The sequence below is a fragment of the Tamandua tetradactyla genome, chromosome 7 (assembly GCF_023851605.1).
Source record: "Tamandua tetradactyla isolate mTamTet1 chromosome 7, mTamTet1.pri, whole genome shotgun sequence".
NCBI classification, from domain to species: Eukaryota; Metazoa; Chordata; class Mammalia; order Pilosa; family Myrmecophagidae; genus Tamandua; species Tamandua tetradactyla.
In genome coordinates, this window is record NC_135333.1 from 136,606,403 (window position 1) to 136,628,602 (window position 22,200).

The window sequence follows — 22,200 nt, forward strand, 5'->3', positions numbered from 1 at the left end:
GCCAACAGAAGCACAACGAAAAGGGCACTGAGAGAGAGAGGGATAAAAGGTGATGATTCAAATAGAAAGTGAAAAAAAATAAAACAAGCAAGCAGTTAATGGCAAAAGTCAGTACCAGTCCCTGTTGCAAAGATCTGAGCAAAAACTCAGCCCATGAAGATGACACATTACCTTGAACTTTCTGATAGTCTCTAAGAGGCAAATTTAGAAACCTCTTCCTGGAAAAAGCCACAGCCCTCCAGCTGTTCTCTCCCTACACATTCAGGCACCATCCTTGCAGCATTTACACTTCACACTGGCAGAGAATACTCTGCACCTCTCCTAGAGGTACTGGCTCCTTCTTGGCCTCCAGTCAAAGCGATCAAGAACCAATTAAAATTGTGAGTCAAGCTACTCAGAGATAAGCAGGGATACCCTCAAATTTCCAGAGGCTCCCCTTGGCCAAGTTATTATTATTATTTTTTTTTTCATAAGAATGGTTTAGAAAGGAAGTCACTTATCATGCGCTTTCAGGAAAGGTCTGTTCCTGGTCTCCGGCTGCCGGTGGAGATAGCCTAGGATTGGCTGGAGTCCGCTCTAATAGGCTGGAAATTCAGTTCATGGTCAAGTATGCCAGTGTTTAAAACATTCTAACAAACCCAACAGCACCATCTGTAAGGGCTGCGTAATTTGCAAAATTTCTTGCTAAATTGGCTGGCCAAATGCAGAACCAATTGCCTTGGCTTCTGTACAACTGCCAGGCTGCAGCCAGGAAGTAATTTAAGTGGATAATGAGTAGTCTTTTCCCTCAAAGACTATATTCAAATGACTTCTACTGCTTAAAATATGCAAAGCTCCTAATCAAGGCTGCCTTAGGAACCCCTGCCCTTTAACTCAGAGCATTAATCTTCACAAGGAAAATATTAGATCCCCCTTCTCCAGCAACAGTTAAGAAAGCAATTGCCTAGCAATGACTTCCTATGCTTTCCAGCTCACATATACACATATACAACAACACACACACACACACACACACACACACACAAACACTGAAACACACAACTCATGCTAGTTTTGAGATATACAAGGCTTTCACCCAGCATCCAAGAACAGCAGCCAAGTTTTTCCATTATATAGTCACAAATTCTACTCTAAAATTATTTGGGGACCCCAAATGACCTTTTCTTCTTAATGAGGAAATACATGTAAGAAATATTTTCCCTGCCTTTTTCCCCTGGGAAATATAGCTAGCCATGGAAAATCTATCAACCTCTCTCCCTATCTTTCTCTGGTGAAGATAAAGGTGGCAAAGCAGATGGAAACTCCCTCAGTGAAGACACTGCGTTCTATACTTCTTGCATCCAACCTCCATTACCCACGTCCTTATCCTTTAAGAATGTAATTGACATACAATGGATACTCGATTGTTTAATTTATTAAGTAGATCTCTCCTCCAAGAGACTTTAGAGCTTTGCTTCTCAAAGTATGGTCCGAGGCCTCATTCATGCTTCCAGAGATGCTGCTTATGTAAAGTCGACAAAAGCACAATCAAAAGGGCACTGAGAGAGGGTGATGATTCAGATAGAATAGACATCATCCATGAGCTTATGAGAAGTGCAGACTCAGGCCCACCTCAGACTCTCTGATCAGAATCTGCAGTTAAACAAGAGTCCCAGGGGATGTGTAAACACACTAAGGTCTGAGAAGCACTATTTTTAAATGCGCTTGGTTCTTACACTGTATAACACATTCTTTCACTCCTCAAAGACCATCACTTCCTACTGGGGACAATTTTCCAGAAGCTAGAAGGAACTAACACTATTGATCACTAATGAAATGCCCAGAGTAGAGAGGGCAGAGTTACATAGCTAGTAAATGGTAGAGCTAGGCTGGATCTCAGACATTCTGGCTCCAGGGCCCACCACATTTTCCATCACGAGGCTACTATACCAATTGCATCATTGGCATTTAGGGCCCGGCAATTTTGTGGGACCGTCCCACATTCTGCAGGATGCTTAACATCCCTGTTCACTCCACTCCCACTAAGTGCCAGTAACCTCCAGTCATCCTGGCAACCTAAAAAGACTCCCGTGCATTGCCAGACCCCCCTGGGGTGGTACTAGCCCAGATCGAGAACCACAAAGTATCTTTTGATGCTCATGGAATAGCTTTCAGAACCTACATTTTTGGGATTTGTTTCTTTCTTATGATACTTAGCATATTTATAAAATCCTTTAATGTTTTACATTTCACTCTTCATTTCAACAGTAGGCTGCAACTATTGAGTGCCCGTTCCGTGCAGATTAAAAGATACACATAAGGTCCTGGTCTTCTAACAACTGACAATCTGGGTGGGGAAATAAAGCCTGAGCATATGAAATAGCTAAAGAATAACTCAAGGCACTATGAGAGTAAGTCCAGAAATGACAAAAAAAAAAAAAGACTTAGATTCATACTCTGGCCTTGTGCCACTTACTAGTCGTGAGCCCGCCAGCATTGGTTAGGGGTCCTTTCCCCCAGTTCTAAAATGAGGATGTTATTAAACAATGCATGTGAATTGCCCAGCACAGGGCCTAAAGCATGACAGAGACTAAATAAATATTGGCCATCCCCACCCCAGGGAAGAGAAAACCTTCTAGGCAGGAGGCACGGCATAAGCACAAGCTTGGTGTCAGGACTGAGCACGCCCGTGGAAGAAACTGTCAGCGATTCCTGAACCGGATGCAGCGAAGGAGACAAATCAGCAAGTTATGTGAGGTGAGCCCTTTGAAGTAAGAAGAGTTTACCTTTGTCCTACAGACTCGGAATCTCCTGATGATTTTGAAATTCCTCAGTGGCATGACATTTGAATGCACCAGAAATGCAAGCCTACGGAAAAGTGGAACAAAATGAGTGAAACTTCTAGCCATTCTCCAGGTGTTTCCCACCCCAGTGAGCATGGGTGCATCTATTACTAGACAGTGTCTTTAAGAAGTCTAAAGAAATAAGTGCATTTTTTCTTATTATCTTATTTACCTCATTTATTTCTAGTCTCACTCAATGCCTTTTAAGCCCAGACCTGGGCTAAATCCATAGGTGATAAATAAATATGCTTAGAGTTATAGATTCAGTTCTTCAATTGTGTATGTATGAAATCCATGATTTCAGCATAGAGATCAATTTATTGAGCAAATATATATAAGGGGATAAGAGAAAAGTTCCCCAAAATTCCTTCAAGTGGCCAGGAAGCTGCTGCTACTACTACTGAATTGAAATAGCTTGTTTGCAGTCTTCTTGTGTTTGCTGCTCTTAGTGAAAGTACTGTAACACCCAGTAGAAAAGAATAGTTAGCAGATCAATGAATTAAGGCCCTAAGTAGACACTCCTCTTGCCACCCCCAATCACATCTTTGTGGTAAATAAGCTTTCTTGCCTATGTTAAAGTCATTAGCCCTCCATACGTAAACAAGATACCCTTGGGTTTAAAACTGATTCTACATCAAATAAAAAACAAATCTCGGTCCACTCTTTCTGATATAGCCAGGATATTGAATACATCTGTAAATAGCCAGCTTCTGAATTCATTAATTTCCAAATTCACCCTCCCTCCAGAGGACATTAGCCAGAATTCTATCTTTAGTTATAACACACAAAAACAAATACTATGGTAATTAAGGAAACCACCCATTTCCTTCCCCCTGAGTTTCCAGGAAGCCATGTTATTTCTGTGGACCAATTTCTATTTGCCAACTGTTTGCCAGAGCTTTTAAAGGCAAAATAAAGTGTACTAAAAGCCATTCTCCAAATGTCAGACAAGAATGTATTTCCTGATCTCTCCTCTCTCTCCATAGGAAAAATAATAAACATGTTTGTGCATGTTTAAGACATATATGTTTAGGATCTTGTGAAATCCTAAAAGACTTAAAACCTCACAGTCTCCTGAAAAGGAAAAAAGAAAAAAGTTCCCAGGAACTTCTAAAGTCTCTCAACTTAGCTGGATCATTTGCAACGTCCATCTCTTATTTTGGCTTCTCAAATTATCCCCTTTAACTTAGTGCTGTTTATTTTTGTACCTCTTACCATCTTTCCTCATACCACTTGTTTACAGCTGGTTAAAAACCAATTTGTAGTCACAAGTATTCTGTCTTCATTTGAACTTCGCATATGTTCCCCTCCCTCACATGGTGGGTTTGGGGGGGCTTCTTTTATCATTTTCCTTCTTTGTACTAAACAGGGGGATTATGAGTATAATCTCCAACAAACAGCTTAAGTATTTCCCACTCTGAGGATGGTATTAAATCATACAAAGATTTATCTCTATCAAGAATCATATAATAGATCATTTCATCACGGGGTGAGGGGGTGGGGAGGGGACACTTATTTCTCTTCTGATTTGGATTCAAGGCCGCCACCTTAGGGCACCCAGAAGGGAGCTGAGGCATCAAGGAATGCCATCCTCCAAACTTCTCTCCATTCTTTTCCTTTACCAATATCTCCCAGCAGGCCAGATTATTTTATTAGAGAAACTCCAAGCTTCCTGAATCCCCAAACGGGACAAAAGCTTTAGCAAGGCTTATATAGCTGATATGTTTTTTTTCTTCATTACAACCAACACAAAAATGATCCCCTTCCTGCTCCTCAGACAAGGCCCTTCACTTCCCGTCCAGGTTAGAGGCCTAGGCTGGAGCTCCACCCCGGGGCTCCCCTTCCTGCTGCCTCTTCATTTCCTGTGACCTCAACGCCCATTCTCCCCGGGGGCCTGCACGCTCTACAGCCAGTCACATCGTTGTGCTTCCCGCTTACACGCTCTTCACTCCTTCAGAACTTCTCTCCTAGACCTGGAGATCGCTCCAGGTTCTTTGCCCACCCGCCAACCTCATCCTTCCTTATAACTTTCACAGAAGTTATTCAGTAACTAATGAAAGTCATTTGGGACTTTTTAATATCCTGTATGACTCTGGGTTTGTTCCATTAGCTTAATAATTAGTAAATAACCACCACCTGTCACAGGAGTCTGTGTCGTTTAAAGGCCTAGAACCTCATGCTTAATTTGGAATATTTTATATCTGAATTGCACTGCTTATCAAGTGTGTCCTGCCTCTCTTTTCCTACACTGAGCAAGCCCACACCTACCAGCTACCTCCTCTGACCCCCTAGCTTAGGTTAGTTCCTCCAGTTATTCTTTCTTATAATATCCAATATTTTTTTGTAGTTGTACTGATAACCAGTGTAAAAAACTTTGTGTCTAATTATCTATTTAATAGTTCCCCCCCACAGCCTGTAAGTATTTTGAGAACAGAGGGAAGTCAGGGTTTCCTTCACAAGCTGTTATCTTTTTTTTCTATTCTACCTTTCTCACTGTTCCATCACAAACACAGGGCCTGGCATCTATTAGTAGGTCTATAAATATATGTTGACTGGATGGACGGATGGACGCATGCATGCATGACACCTCCTCCCAGCCCCCACCACCACTCCCCTCCTTTCATGCCACACCTCACTCCTGCTGCCCACCACGGCGGCAAGTTGGCCCTGAGAGGACTGTTGAAGAGTTTCCCCTGCCCCAAGGTGACCTGTGGGCACCACCTTTGAGGTCTCTTCTCGATTAGTGTTCAGTCATCAGCCATGGTGGTAAAGCTTTGACTTTAACTGCAACAATGCATCTTTCTCTAACACATTCCATTAAAGCATAATCTCCCTTTATAAATGCTCTCTACATGTCACGTTATATAACCTGGCATCTCTGGGCCCTGGGGTGACAGATTTTGACACACATACAGGAGACTCTTCTTCAAACATGAATAGGAGTTGGCAAGAGGTTGCTTTTCTGAACTACTTGGCAGAAACCACTAATGCTCGGTGAGTTGCACGATAATGAATTACTCAGATCATAAATCTAAAGAAATTAGTTCATCATGACCGATACAATCTAAGCAACTTGGTATGTTGAGAATCAATTTTCATAATATAATTAGTTTCGAAATGCTCAAATTAAGGAGACTAAGATCATCATGAAAGGTGCTGGGATTCCTAATTTCTAAATAGGAGAATACTGCATTTTAGTCTTTATATTGATAAATCTAAGTTATATTCACTTCCCACTTGGATAAAAATTTCTAGAATTTTTCTTCATTAAATCATGTCTTACTCGTGTTACTAAAGCCCCGTTGAAAAAATATTCAATGCATGATGAAAAGTCAGCTAAGACCATTTGCTGATGAATTTAAGCTGTCTCATTACTTGAAAATGTATTTTTTAAACAATGAAAACAAAAGTTGGTGGTTTTGAAAACTGTCCCCTCTAGAACACAAAGAACTTTTCTTAAACCACAAAGAATTTTTCTTAAACTGATAGTTTCTTTATAGTGAGAAATTCCAGATACGCATTCTATTCACATATCCAATATAAGCTGTGTCATTTCCTTAAACTGACTTTTGTGTTCTGCACATGCAAAGATAATATATTGTCTCCTATTTTTAAGTTCTTCTGTGCTTTGAGAAGTGATGCTTACCCTCCAACATGAAAAAATTAGAACAGGCATAGCCCAAATACCCCTAAAGATTGGGAGAAAGATCAAAGGTGATGGTGGAGCTATACAGAGAAGGTAGGGTTTAACAAATGAGAATGATTGCTGAATCATTATACTGACATTTCTTTTAGTCTCCAGGATCTTAGAGAAGCTAAAAATAAAAACCTAAAATTGTGGAATTGTAACCTATATCAAACTCTGAAATCAGTCCTACAACTAATTGTTGTGATGTAGTTTGAAATTCATTGCTCTTTTGTATATATGTTATTTTTCACAAAAAAGAAAAGAGAATAGAAGGAGGCATATAACAGAGAAGATAGGAGTTAACAAATGAGTACAACTGCTGAACCATGATATTGATATTTTTGTTGGTCTGCAGTGTCTTGGAGCAGCTAGAAGAAAAAACAAAAAATCGTGGAACTGTAACCCAAAGCAAACATTAAAATCTGTCCTATAACTACTTGTTACAATGTACTTGGAAATTTATTGCTTTTTTGTATATGTGTTATATTTCACACACAAAAAAATGAGTTTAAAAAAATGAGAAGTGATATTTATATGGCTCATTACAAGTATACTTGATTAATTTTTGTTGTTTTAATTCAGCATTTCTCAACCTCAGCTTTATTGACAATTGGACCAGAGAAATCTTTGCTGTGGGGTCTGTCCTGTGTATTATGGGATGTTTAGCAGCACCCCAAGCTTCTGCTCACCAGACACCAATAGCACCTCCCCAGTTGTGACAACCAGAAATGTCTCCAGACATTGCCAAATGTCCCGTGGAGGGCAAAATTGCCCCTGGTTGAGAAACGTTGTTTTAATGTATTGTTTCCTTCCAAATAAGTAGGCATTATAGAGTCATTATTTTCTCCTTTATTCTTTATCAACAATGCTAACTTCCATTCATTGAGCATGTATATATACCAAGGAAGCACTTCATAAACAGTAATAATCTCATTTAATCATCATCACAAAGCTGTAAGATAGGTATTAGTATCTCCATTTTATAGAAGTAGAAACTGGCTTGAAAAGACTAAATAACTTGCAAGGATAGAGTATAACACCAGATCCTCTAGAGCCCATTCTCTTAAGTCAGCTCAAGATCTGTAGTCAGAATTCCGAAGTTCAGTTTCCAACTGTAGCGTCTGTAATTTGAGAATCATGCAAAATTCCTAAACCACAATTTCCTCATATCTTAGTGATATCAATTATAATTTATATGTCACAGGGTTGGGACAATTTAATGAAGTAGCATGTAAGTGCAATCACCTTGGCAGTTGTAAGGTATCATTATTATATAAATAAAATATACTAATCTGATATATTATTACTTTGGCAACTTGGCTAGAAAAGAGAATATAATTTAGACAACATTCCTAAAGAACCAAAAATAATTGAAAATAAGTGTATCCACTATTATAAAACTCTATTCCCTGCTTTGCAGGAGTGACAAATTTTAAAGAACCACGTTATTAAATCTATAGAACATTTTATAATATACTTAACTCCTGCTCTTGTCTCTTTGAATTCTTCTTCTGAAACAGACCCAGCATATTTTTAAAAATTCCTGGAAGATAGATTTCTGATTTACTATCGTCTCCATCTCCTTCAGTGACTTTTACAAAACCAGGTTTTTAAATGGTGCCTCCCTTGTCTACCCAATTTAAATAGATTGGCAACAGATTTGCTTTCTCGGACATGGGGTACATCAATGTGTGAATTTTTCTCTTTGGAACTTGCTATTTTTCTCATGACAGACGAAATTCTTGTAAGAGAAATTTTTAAATAAACATAAATTCTCATTAGTTTGTATACTGTGGGGCGGTGCGATGGTGGCTCAGCAGGCAGAGTTCTTGCCTGCCATGCCAGAGACCTGGGTTCGATTCCTGGTGCCTGCCCATGCAGGAAAAAAAAGGATTGGAGTTTGTGTAGTGTGGTACAAAAGCCCCCAAAGTTCAAAATGAACTTGGGGAGCCAACTTTGGCATTCCAAGAGTCCAACCCACCTCCCCCCAATAGATGGCAAATCCCCAAGATTCACATTCCCTAAATGCACCAAGTCTCCCTGCCCAGGTTCATTGCTGTGATAGAGCATTAGTTCCAGGGGAGCAGGAATTGTCTGTTTTGTTCATTACTGCCAGGACCTAGACCAGTGTCTAGTATATAACAGGTGCAGTCAAACTGGTTTTAATCTACCAGTCTATTATAAGGTGATTTAAGGTAATTCACTTAGTCTCTCTAAACCTCTCTAAAGCGTCCTTATCTGTAAACTGGAATAATACTAGAACATTCTCAGAGGATTATCACAAATACTACCTCAAATACCAAAGAGCAGCCCTGTGCCTGGCACACAGCCAACATTCTCTATATGTTTTTAATTATTGGAATATATTATTCCCTCTGCTTAGAACCTCTTCCTCCCACCTTCCTCTTATTTACCTGGTTAGTTCCTCGTTATCTTTCAAGTTTCATCTTGACTGTGGCCTCTTCCAGGAAGCATCCTCTAAATCTCCAACTGAGAATTAGCTGCCCTTTAATGTCTAATAAAATCCCAAATATCTCTCCAAAGAGAGTGACATTCAACAATCTTTGTACGCCTCAGACATTCTGACTTTGAAAGACCCCTTCTATTTCATTATAAAGCATACTGAAAAGCACCTATATCCCATGTGAAATACAATTTATATATAGCCACATCATGAATTGAGTTACAGTTGACCAGTTCAAACAATGATACTCTCTGTAACATTAAATGTAACATTTCCTCATTTTTACCAGTCTTTAGACATTACTCTAGACCTTGCAAAGCTCATAAACATTGGCACTATACTCATAGGACCTAATGGATTAAACTGGATAAATGATCCCTAGCCCTGATCCACTCTGCCGATTGACATGTTTCCTTGTCAGCCTTCGCCGCTAGAGGATAATCTGCTTGCTTTCAGGGACCATGTCTTCTTCACAATTATATCCTTGGCCTCATATCTGCCATACTGTACTTTTGCATGAATGAATTAATAAATTATTGCATCTGTTGGGGAATACTTCTGGTTGCAAGTTAGAGCATTTATAACTGACGGGGGCTTTAAAAAGGAGGATTTAATTTTCTCACAAACAAGAAGTCTGGAGACAGATTTTCGTTGGGGCAGGTTTAATCGTTCAGCAAAGACAGAGCTCTGAGCCAGGGATATGATTCTCTTAGCCTCTGCCCCAAATGGTAAGAGGGCTGCAGCAGTTCAAATGTCAGGTCCTCACCCAACAGTTCTCCAGGGCAGAATATAGACCAGATTAACCAAGATTATTATCAAAGAAGAGCTCAGGGTGGGGTACAGGGTGGGGCCAGATTGCAAATCAGTGATGAAAAGAGTCTGTCTCAATAATTGGATAAATGAATGAAACCCTCTCAATATCAAACAGTAGGTAACTTTGAAAATGTTATGTAATTGAGCCCCTCCTCTTTTTTTTCCGTAACAATATTTAAAACCTTACAAGAGAATCCAGTTGTCCATTACTAAAGCAAATGGAGGAATGTATTTCAGGCAGAAATATTTTTTTCCCTAATTATCCAGATAGATTTCTCTGTTGCCCACTTCTGCTGGTACTTTTAACAATAGAATATCAAAAAGGGTGCTTCCATAAATTGACTAATAACCTAGAGCAGTGTAGAACCGTGGTTAACAGCATGCCATTCTAGCATCAGGCTGCCTGGTCCCTAGCTTGGCTTAACCGTTGTTAAGCCAGGTGATAGGAGGCTTGTTATCGTAAACTCTTTGTGCCTTCATTTCCTCATCTGGAAAACAGGAATGATGATAACAGTATTAATCTTACCTGTTACTAATAGCTGATCTGCCAGGTTACCTAAAGATTTGCTATCTTTGCCCACAGCAAAGACTTTTGATCTACAAGCATAAAACTATCAATTCCCTTAACCCTGCGTTCTGGGGAATGGGTTGGCTCTGGTTTCCAGCTGCACTCTATAGGTCTCAGAGGCCTAGGGACATGCTCACAATCTTTTAAGCTGATGGAAATTGATTTTTATCTTTAATTTTTGCTTACAAATAATTCATCTGTTATGAGAAAAATAAAAATTCCAAAGGGAAAACATAGCCGTCAGTATGCATGCCAAAGGATAAGAATTATCTACCACCCAAAAACATAATGAGAAACAACCTGCGAGTTGTAATTTCAAGTTAGGCTATAAATTGAGGTCTATCTCTGCCCACTGTGGAGCTTTTGTAACATCCAAAGTTAAATATAGTTTCACTGCCCTGTCATATTGGATAGGACTCTTCCTGATGCCAGGGACTGAAACCCAACTAAAATTCACTTAGGCAATAGAAGGGAATTTATTGGTTCTTGTAACTAGGCAGTCCAGGGGTGTTCTGGCTTTAGATCTAGCTGAATCAAGCTCAAGTCTTGTCATCAGTTATCAGTTCCCTGTCTCCAGGCTCTGCCTCCCTCTGTTGTGCTGGCTGCCTTCTTTCTTGGTGAGGACTCAGTTCCTTACCAAATGAGAATAATAAGGAAAAAAGCATGCTGAGTAGCCCAAGGCAATAACTATTACAGTAGATGACATCCTGTAATGAGTTACACGATTGCTAATAAGTAAATGAATTAAATAAAGACCACTTTTGATCTTAAAGAAATCCAAATTCTCCCTGTAATTCAAAGCCCAGGAAAATTGTCCCCTCTGTCATGAAGCCTCCTCTGACAAACTCAACCCCTGATGATCACTACTTTATCAAAACACTAAAGCACTTTTTGTCTACATAGCTTATTTTGCAAAATGGCATATATTTGCTCTGTATTTTTAATTTTATATGTATAAAGATATGTGAAAGTACATTTTATATTTCCAAGTCAATTCTTTTTACTATCATAACGATAAAATACATGTTATATATGATATAATTTTTTCTTATTATAAAGTTATACATACTTCAAATTTTCATGGCAGATTGAACACTCATGGTAAATGCAACTTTCCCAATTTCCCCCACCCTCTGTCCAAATGATGCGAAAAGGATTTTGTTTAAGGCATAAAGACACAAGGACAAAGAGTAGGCCAAGACAACAAATGATTGGCAACAAAACACTGGCAAGCAGGCAGGGGAGTCACCACTGAAGCAGCTTTGGGAGACGCTCAGAAGCAGACTGTGTTGTAGAACCCCAGAAAGATGGAGGAAAAAGGTCTAAAAGCACGGGGTATGAAAACAGGAGGTTTGGTTGAGTGTGCACATAAAAATAGCTTGTTCTCCTGCCAGAACCCTCCTCTACCCGAGAAAACAGAAAACCAAAATTTCACTTCTTGGAGAATGAAACAAAGAGACCCAGGTATCAAGGACAACAGACCCAACTGGAGTGGGAGAGGGATTGGCATATACTAATTGACACAATTCAAACTTTTAATAACAGCAATAATAATTATGGCATTCAAATTCTCATTTACTGAGCATTTGCTGTGCACCAGCTGCTGGGCGAGGCATGTTGCATGCAACATCTCATCATCTAATCCTCAAATAAATCCTATGAGGTATTGTCTTGTTGCCATTTTTAAAGGTAAGTAAATTAAGGTTTATATGGTTAAGTAACTGGCCAAAGAACTTACAATAAGAAATGGCAACGCCTGAGTTGGGACCGTGACTCTACATGGCCCATTTTTTCTTTGATTTGTTCATTTATCCATGCAACAAATATTTACAATGTGGCAGGCACTACTTCATCAGGTTTATAAAGATGAATGTAATATATGGTCTCTGTTTCCAAGAAGCTCTCAGTATAAAGAGAGCAACACATCAGGGCAGGCTGCGGTGGCTCAGCGGGCAAAGTGCTTGCCTGCTATGCCGGAGGACCTCGGTTCGATTCCCGGCCCCAGCCCATGTAACAAAAACGGAGAAACAGAATACAATAAAAACAAGAAAATGTTTAAAGATGTTTCCCTTTCTTCCTTCCTTCCTTCCTTCTCTCTGTCTTTCCTTTAAAAAAAAAAAAAAAAAAAAGAGAGCAACACATCAATAAACACATGTTAAGTGGTTCAGTGCACAAGGAGGTCCCCAAATGGATTGGTGTGTATGGAGCAGGGAGGGTAAGAATTTTATTCTTTCTTTCTGCTAGTGCTCGAATCCCATTCTGGGGACTCTATTTTCCCTACCCTCTGGATGAAAAGATCCATAAACTCTAGATCACTTGTAGTACCACGTCCCTTAGTCACTAGAACAGTCTCATTCACCTGAAGTTAAAACTTCAGGCTCCCCCTACTTGGGGCTACCTCAGACTGGGGAGCAGGCAGTGGAGAAGAAGGGGTATAGGCAGCTTTTTTCCTCTATCTCCTACCTTGTGAAAGACACAATTTTGTGATTTCTAAGAACACAACGTGGCAACAAGAGGTGGCTGACTCTGAAATCTAGGAGCATGTACTTGTAGCTGCTGTCACAATGATAACAGAAAATGTCTTAAGAAGAAGCAAAGTAACAAATTGGAAGCTAGATAATCAGTAAAGGCTTTCTAGAGAAAACAGGCCTCAACCTGTTATTTAAAGAAAAGGACATTGAGCAAAGAGGGGACACTGCAGGTGGTCACACTTATTAACATCTGTTGAAAAGAAAGCTGCATAGGCCAAATCACTGCCTTCTCCCTGTTCCAGCTACTCACAACACATAACAGGATGCTCATGTCATAGACAGTGAGTGAGGTTTTTTCCTTTATCAATTAATACATATTTTTTGCCTACTCTGACTGAGGCACTATCCAATGTATTGGAGAATATAAAAACAATTGTAACTTGATCTGTGTCCTCAAGAGACTTCTACTCTAGAGGAGAGACAGACAAGTAAATAGTGTGATAAAGTAAACGCTGTAATGGGGACAATATTGGGCCACAAAGAAGTAAGCACTAAATTGAGATCTGTGGGTACAAGGAAGGCTCCCCAAGAGCAAAGTAGGAAAAGATGAAGACATCCATAAAGCAGCCCAGCTGGCCTTAATACTATGCATGCCTAGGGCAGTAGCATCTCCCAAGCAGGGGCAGCTCCTGCAATGCTAATACTCTGTCACATGGAAAGGGAGAGAGAAGAGCAGGTATCCTCGAGACATTGCTCCACTAAGGAGGGCTCAAAACCACTGGGTTTCTTTCACCAAGGGCCTCACTCCCTCCCCAGCACCAGGACCCAAGTGAATGTCCCTGGTGGGTCCATTGCTGACAATATGACCCAGAACTCCTTTTCCGAAATCAAGTTAGAGGAAACAGTGAACTTCTTCCAGAACTTAGAGGTAAGAGCCTGGGTATATATGACATATGGAGATGTCACAACATTTTTACCCCACTCACATCTTTGGATATAATGAGGCTGGGGTGCAAGGGAGGTTTTCTTCTCAGCACCCGCTAGTGTCTCAACCTTCTGCTCCCTCTCCAAAGGTGCCCCCTCTGACCTCGTTCAGAAACCTTCTCTCTCTGCTGTGGTTGCTTTAAATATTTCTGTCTTATGCAAAGGTCAAGACTTTTCCACTTCAACCAAGAGCTGGTATTTTTGCTTTCTGACTCCACTTCCCCTTGGGAACTAGAGACCAACCTCTAATTGGCCAAATTAGGAATGGGGGAGGGCTGTGCAAGAGTCCACTGCATAAAAACAGAATGTGTAAAAAACAAAAAAATCTGATACTATTTTACCACCCCCAACCCTTGCACACATGGCTTTGGTTGCCTATCAGATGAGGTAGTTGCAGATGTCCAGAATTACAATTGAAGAAAACTCTTAACATGTTGAGAATTGAAAATTGAAAAATTAAATCCACATCTGAGATGCATCATGGGTTAAATAAGGTTTCTATCGCATGACCTAGAAAATGAAATACCAATTACAATCGGAGAGGAAAAAAGTTCCCAAATCCAAAATTTATTTATAGGTATATTTATATATTTAGTGTATATTTGTTATATGGACATTCGTTGCTCATATTTATACATATCTATGTGCATATCTATAGATGGTTTTGTTAATACGCATTATAAGTCTGATCTTATGAGTGTATACGTGTGCATTGCATATCCACAATCTAAAGAGTTTCTGGAACCTTGTTTTTATCACTTGCTTATTTTACCAGGAATATAGGATCCCATTGCTTTCTACCCAGTTAAGTGAATTTCCCTAGTCTAAACTAATTCAAACTAATTTCCCAACCTTGCAGGGACTGGCAAAACACCTGTAGGATTTTTAATGATAAGAAAGGGGTCATTTTGGTGCTTTTGCACAATGATCCAATTTAGTGGTCACATGCACAAGAATAAATATGCCTGGTAGTTCCCCTCTTTGGGAGCTAACCTCCAATGTATAGCCCCCCATATTACAGAAGCTGCTGCTACACACCCATCAAACAACTAAGTGACAGCTCTTCTTTACCGGTTCCATTTATCTCCCTGAACTCTAAATGCTGGAGTGTTCCAAGGTTCAGTTCTGTGACCTCTTTTCTTACAGTTTTTTTCCTATCTATCTAGATGATCTCATTTAGCCCCAGGCTTTTAAGATCCTACATTTATCACTTCAGCCTCAATCTCTCCCCTGAACACTTTAAACTCACATCTAACTGCCTATTTGATATCTTTACTTGGACGTATCTCAAACTTGAAATGCACAAAATAGAACTTACTGCCACACATACACACGCACACACACACACACACACATGTACAAAACATGCTGCCCACAGTATTCCTCATTTCACTAAAAGGTAAGTCCATTTGTCCAAATCCTCCAGTTTCTCAAGCCTAAAGCCTTGGAGTCATCATTGACTCTTGTCTTTCTCTCCATATCCAGAATCCAACCACCTTTTCCCCTGGCCTCCACCTTCACCCAGGCCCAAGCTGCCATCATCCATCACATGGATGATGACAAGAGCTGTCTATCAGGCCTGCCTGGGTCCTTCCTCACCACCTCTACTGTCTCTTCTCCACAGAGCAGCTATCATGAGTTCTGAAAATCTTAAGTTCGATCAGGCCAATTCTCTGTTCTTAGTACTTCAATGGCTTCCTATCTCACACAGAATAAAATCCAAGGTCATCAATCACAATTTACAAAACCATACGGGATGTTCCCCTCCTTGACCTTGATATTCTATCTCTTACCTCATCTCCCCCAGTCTCTTTCACCTCTCACCTTGAGTCAACTGCACTGACATCCCTCAAACAGGGCAACGAGCTTCCCCATGACCTTGGCACTTGATGTTCTCCTTATCTTAAAAGTTCTTCCCTGTGATAACCTTTACCTCCTTCATGTTTTTGTTTCACTGTCACCTTATCAGAGAGGTCTTGACCATCCTATATTAAAAAGCAAGTCTTCTTGACTCCTCTTTCTCAGGTTTGTTTTTCTGCATGGCACTTACCGCCTGATATATTAGACATTTTTTGTACTTATCAACTGTCTCTCTGCACAACTCCATATGCTCCATGAAATCAGGGACTAGGGGTAATTATTCTCTACTCTATCCCCAGCACATAAAAAAGAAAAGAAAAGACTGGCACAGAATCAGCACTTTTAAAAAAATGCTTGATAAATAATAAATGAATGCATTTCAGAGACCACAAAATATTGAACTCCGTAGCAGCTTCCCCCATGGTTGTTGGCTATAGCTGAAGTATGTTCCTCTAGAATTGCCCTGCTTCGGCCAAAGCGGCTGGTGACTCCTTGGACATCGTGGTGAGCATTGACAATACGTCTAAAAACACACCCAACCCGGATATCCAGTGCTGGAGTGCCTGCACCTGGAATACTGCATGCAGCTTCGGCTATTATATCTCAAGAAAGGCCCAAATAAAGGCAGGTACAAAGATTTAAGAAATGGAGAGGACCTGCAGAATAAAGAGTAGGGCATTTCAATCTGGAGCAACAAAAGATTAGAGGATAACAACAAAAATCTAGAAAATCATAATTTTGTGATCAAGCCCAAGGTGAACTGGTACAACAAATCCAAGACACAAAAAATGAACTTAAACTTAAAAGGCATTATGGTGTGGTGGAAAAATGCATGTGCTATGAGGCGGGCATAATTGAGTTTAAACCTAAAGTCTGGTTGCTTAACTTTGGACAAGCTGCCAAATCATTATAAACTAATTACTTGTATGCAAAATTATAAGAATGGTGCCTATAACACAGATCTGTTGAGAACAGAGTACATATAAGGTACACAACAAATATTTATTCCCTTCCTGAGATTAGGAAAATATTGAGATATACAAAAGGAGTCTAAACCAGAAGGCAAGCTTAAATAAGTCTGATTATAGGACAGAAAGAATCAAGTAAAGCAAGTGAGGTGTAAAATATAGTTAATAACTTATTTATGTAATTATCTTACATTCATTCTGTATTTTCTAACCTTCAAACTATTTTCTTAATCTCCTCTGCCCTTCACAAGCTATTTCATGAGGTAATGAAGCAGGTACTGTTAAACCCATTTTACAGATGAGAACGTTGGGAATGGGGATTTTCTAAAGTCCTCTTAATGCAAGTTCACCAATCTTACCACCACGTCACAGGGCCCCTGCATAGAATTTAAATCACCTCCCAATCGCTAAGGAAAGCTTAGTACATGTTAGATATCCACTGTGGAGAATTAATGGAAAAAAGAGGTCTGAGGAGGTATTCTGTTAGATGAGGTCAAGAAGCTCCTAGCCGTTTCTTGGCACACCCCTTTGGCCTGTTATGAAAAATATTCAACTGGATGTGACCCGGGTCTGATTCCGGAACCACAGCAAGTCTCTCGGTCCACTGTCTGCTGACCTTAACTGGGCATGAGCGCTGACCTTAACTGGGCATGAGCGCAGCCCATCTGTGCGTGCTCAGGGAGGTGCTCCTCCTGCCTTGGGTTTTGGAGGGCATGCTGTCGTGCATTCCCAAGGATGAGGGGCAGACTCGGGAAGCCTGGCACTTAACTCACAATAATCTCGGTTACCAGAAACAGCTAAACCAAATTTATAACATATGTTTCCACAGCCTCAAATACCCACCATTTATCCCATGACCTCTGTCTTTAAACAAATGCCAAACAAGGAGACTCAATTATTCAGTTAGTCTAATAAGGAATCAGTTGATACTGAAACGCAGTGCTGGGTTTATATAATGTTACACTATGGGTCACACGGAAAGCTTTATGCAAGCCTGAAGCTGCAATCAAGGAAGATTCCTACCTTTTTATATAGTTAAAGTAATATCTAGGAAAAACTGATCCTCAAATATCAGACCTGTTTTGGGAATGAAAACCATAAGCGTTCATTCATTCATTCTATATATACATAACCAATATATATATTGGTTCTGTTGATGTGTGGCAGACACTGTATAAGCACTGAGAATACAAACTGGAAAAGAAAGAGTCTTGGGTCTCAGGAGTTCTGGGTTTTGTGGACAGATAGACACTGACCACTGACTCATCTACAACACAATATGATAAATATTATAACATTTCAATGGAAAGACTTGCAAGGTGGAGTGGGAGTCTAGACTACACAATCCCTAAGTGTTGCTAGGAGCTATCACCCCAGCAATCAGAGTTCCCATCTCATCCCACTTGACCCAGGACTTTCCTGGTTTTCCCTGAAAGTCCCATATCCTGGGAAATACCCGGTTCCAGGCAAACCAGGACGGTTGGTTACCCTAACTGCGATGCTAAACCAAAAAAAAAATTCAGTTGCTCTCTAATGTTACTCTCTACAGTGACGGAGTCCATGCCCACAGACCCTTCAGATTAGAATGACCTCATTAGACTGATAATTCTTAGCAGCTGGTGGAAGGATCAATGGTCTTTGGTGGCTCTTGCAGGCACAAATGAGAAATCAGCCTGATGGGCTAAATAAAACCGATACATGGTTTCACTGGCCCTTGATGAGAGTCTCTAGCCAGCTATTTAATCTCTATGAGCATGTGTTTGTTCATCTATAGATACTGCATTAGGATAAATCAGGTTAGGTGGCTTCATCTTAATGACTCAGAAGGACAAAGTTGTTTGGTTTTGGCTTTTTTTTCCATTGCAGATCATCTGGAACTGTGTTGTTTATCTTCTTGCTTCAGGAGCCAGGCTAGCGGAGCAGCCACCCACCTCGAACGTTGTCCATCTCCAGGGTAAAGGGAAAGACAAGCATTCTTCCTGCTCCCAGTAACAGTTTCCTTCCACCCAAAGCAGTTCCTAAATCAATACCACATGATTTTAGGCTTTTTTTGTTACAGAAACAAAACCTGGCCTATTCTAACTGATACAGATACCTTACCACCTAGTTGTGGGCTTAGAGGAAAAGGGAGAGGTGAAGAGTGCTAAGAACCTCCTTGAGGGGTTATATGAATGTTTGAGAACATGCTCTTGAGCATTATCTCTCTCCTCAGATGACTCACTATCTTGTATCAAAACCAAAGTTAGCTTTGAGGTTAAGGTTAGGTTAGAATACTGCTAAGGAGTCAGCATTACTCATTGGACCTTAATACAAACTAGTAAGTTTTTAACAAACACTTCCCACAGGAGAAAATTGCAACCATGACCCCACCCTACTATCCATCTGAAAAATAATGAGCAGCTGGGCCAGAAAGTGTGGTTGGCACAGCAATGCCCCATCCTGCTACTGAAAAAAAAATAATAACCTAACATTGCATCAGTCTCATGTTTTTAAAGTCACTGGATCATTTGGAACATATTTCCCATGCATTTTATAACACTTTAGCTCTATTCCCCTCATGATGAATAGAGTTATCATCTATTCATCATCCCCTTATGATGAAATTTAAGTTTCATCATAAGTTTCCTGTTCATGCTAAAGATAGTCGTAAACAAATTTTGTGGCATGCAGCTCAAAAAAGTAAACATATGTAAAGTCGAATTATCATGACTCTTTTCTGAGGATGAAAGAGTTCTGCTTCCTAGAAGGTCAAGTTCATTTGCAAATTGCCCTTTCACCAGGCAATAAATAGCACTTCCAAACTAAAGGCCTCTCCTTTTTCAGAAATCATTGGAAAGGACTGTGTGGATAGAGTAGCATCTGATTACAGAGTAGGTAGCAAGAAAAGTTTCCTTTTAGGGATCATTCAGCAGGAATTCAACATGGCTGGACTTTTCATAACTAAAGCCGTCCATTAAATTCTGATGAGCATGTGCATAACATGTTTCCTATATAATTGGGACATCAAAAAGTTCTGGCTTTTAGTTAAGTAAAATGTTTTTCTTAGTCTGATGAATGAATGGTTCCATTTTTTAAAAAATCCTTGTAAGTTTAATTCTATTTAGGCGAGCCCCTTATGATATTGCTTGAAAATGAGTTGCCCTACAGCACGAGTTTTATAATGACTAATTTCCTCCTCTGATCAACACAGCTATTACTTAGCTATTACTTAGCTGTGTTCTTATGCATTTAAAGTACATTCTCTAGAGTTCAACTTGCTTAGATTTACTCTTGATGACACTGGGAATGAAATTTCAGTAGACTCTCATGAGGATGGAAATTACTCAACAATGGACAGGAAATTATTCAACAGTGAAACTCCAGTGAAGCAGCAAAGAGACCAGTTTTCATCTGAAGGTGAAGGAGATATTGGATGGTGGGAGACTGGGAATAGGCCTAGAAGAAAGGTCTCCTAGGGGTAAGGGGAGATTCGACTCAGAAATAATTACATTTTCCCACTGAAATCCTTAGAAATTCATTACATCCCTCCTTTGTTCACAGAGGGCTTTTGCAGACCCACAGGCAGTGGAAATTTAGAGGCGACAATTTACAGACAGTATTCTCAGAATGCACTCATAGTGTCAGGGACCAGCAAGCTGCACCACCTGCATTGCACAAATATGTACAGTGCTAAACAGGAACAGAAAAGGAAGTGTAATTCCCAGTGTAGGACCTTCAGATCCCTGAGGGCCCATAAGGGGACGTGGGGCTATCAGAAACCACACTCCAATTTCCCCAAAACTCTCACTCATTTATTTGTTGATTCCTTCAATAACTATTAATCAAGCACCTATTATGTACAGGGTACTGTGTGAGGCCCTGGGAATTAATCAGCAAATGAGAGAGCCATAGTCCCTACCAAACAAAGCTCCCATTCTACTGGAATTATCCAGCATTATATAACTACTTTTAAAATTAATTATTTAGGGTGGGCCGTGGTGTCTCAGCAGACAGAGTTCTTGTCTGCCATGCCAGAGACCCAGATTCAATTCCTGATGCCTGCCCATGCAAATAAATAAATAATAAAAACAAAAATAAAGTAATTATTTAATCCATATTGGGATAAATGTTGCAAAAGAGTAATGCAAGATATCAGGAAAGCACATAACAGGGGGCGTGACCTAGTCTCAAGTTCAGGGCAGGCTGCTCTGAGGGCATGTTGTATAAATTGATAAATGCCAAAGGGTGAGTTAAAGTTAGCTAGGCAAAGAGGAGAGGGCAGAACATTGCAGACAGAGAAAAGAAATGCACAGATCCTCCAGTGGGAAGGAGACTGACACATTCAAGAAATTGAGAGACATCCTGGTGGCTGGAACACAGATGATGAGCTGGTGACACCCATCTCCAGAGGACCCAGACTTCCCTTTCTACTGTATCATCTGCTCCAGTGTATGACAGCACATGAACAGAAATGTCAGATCAATTTTTGTTATAGTTGTTGCATGGGCAGGCACCGGTAACAGATCAATTATTTTTATATTCATGATATTAAACTTAGAAGACATTATAACTTTATAATCATCCTGTATGCCTAGGAAAGGAGAATGACTAGAAACTGTCTAATGCTTCTTTTACACTATCTTTCTCCTCCCTAATCAAAATACCACCTTGGCTCTCACATCACTACTAATGCAGAATCCTTCTCACCCTCCTCCACCTGCAGCCTGCCACTGTGCTTGTTCATCACTGTCTGAAGGTAAAAATTTTAGGAAATTTATTCAACATGATTTGGAAAGCAAAATAATGTTTTCATTTGTTTCTTTCTACCCAGAATTCAAACTGCTTAATGAGTTGCATTAAGAAAAGACAAAGCATTAAACGTCCTCTTGCTTCACTCTTTTTCTCTTATTCAAGGTGATTCACTCTTGCCCAGTTACTGACTTCTGGGAACTCTTGCCAGTTGTGGAAGCTGAGATTAGACTGTTTTATTGCTCTGCATAAACAAAACCTTAATCTGGCCTAAAGGTTCAAAGAAAGGTTCTACATGTATTAATTAGAGGCAAATGGCATCCCAAAAGAAAAAGAGGTTTTGACACTGCTCCGTGCCACCCTGCGTAGGTGTGTCCCCCGCCTCCGGTACAACACAAGGGAAAGAATACCAATTTACTAGTCACGGACTTTGGGGTTTGCCTGCCAGCTCTGCCATTTACCATGTGAGCTTAGGCAAGCTATGAAATATCTCTGAATATCAGCTTATTAACCTTAAAACATAGAATAATGGTTACCTCATAGGGTTATTTATGGATTAAATGCATTGGCATATTTAAAAAGGATCAGACATACAGACCCAATACATGGCCATTGCCATCATTCTAAGCAGACTCATTTTATTAACATGACATTTCATTTGCCTCCTGTTCACGCACACATGCACACGCACACACAGAAATACCTCCTTACTCAATTTTCCAATTTGCTTAATTATAAAATTGTCAAAAAGAGAAACAAAGACAGACTGTATAATCTGCTACAGCCTTGCAAACAGTTTTCCAAAACTCTTCATCTATATGAATTACATTAGGT

General features: G+C 40.0%; 1 long non-coding RNA gene across 1 annotated transcript in view; it reads right to left on the reverse strand.

The window, feature by feature from the left end:
* Window positions 1-22,200, reverse strand: part of LOC143690177 (uncharacterized) — a 95,359-nt gene that overhangs the window by 22,934 nt on the left and 50,225 nt on the right. The window contains exon 3 of the long non-coding RNA XR_013179026.1: window positions 2,766-2,847. This is a non-coding gene — a long non-coding RNA (uncharacterized LOC143690177). The remainder of the gene's footprint in view (window positions 1-2,765; window positions 2,848-22,200) is intronic.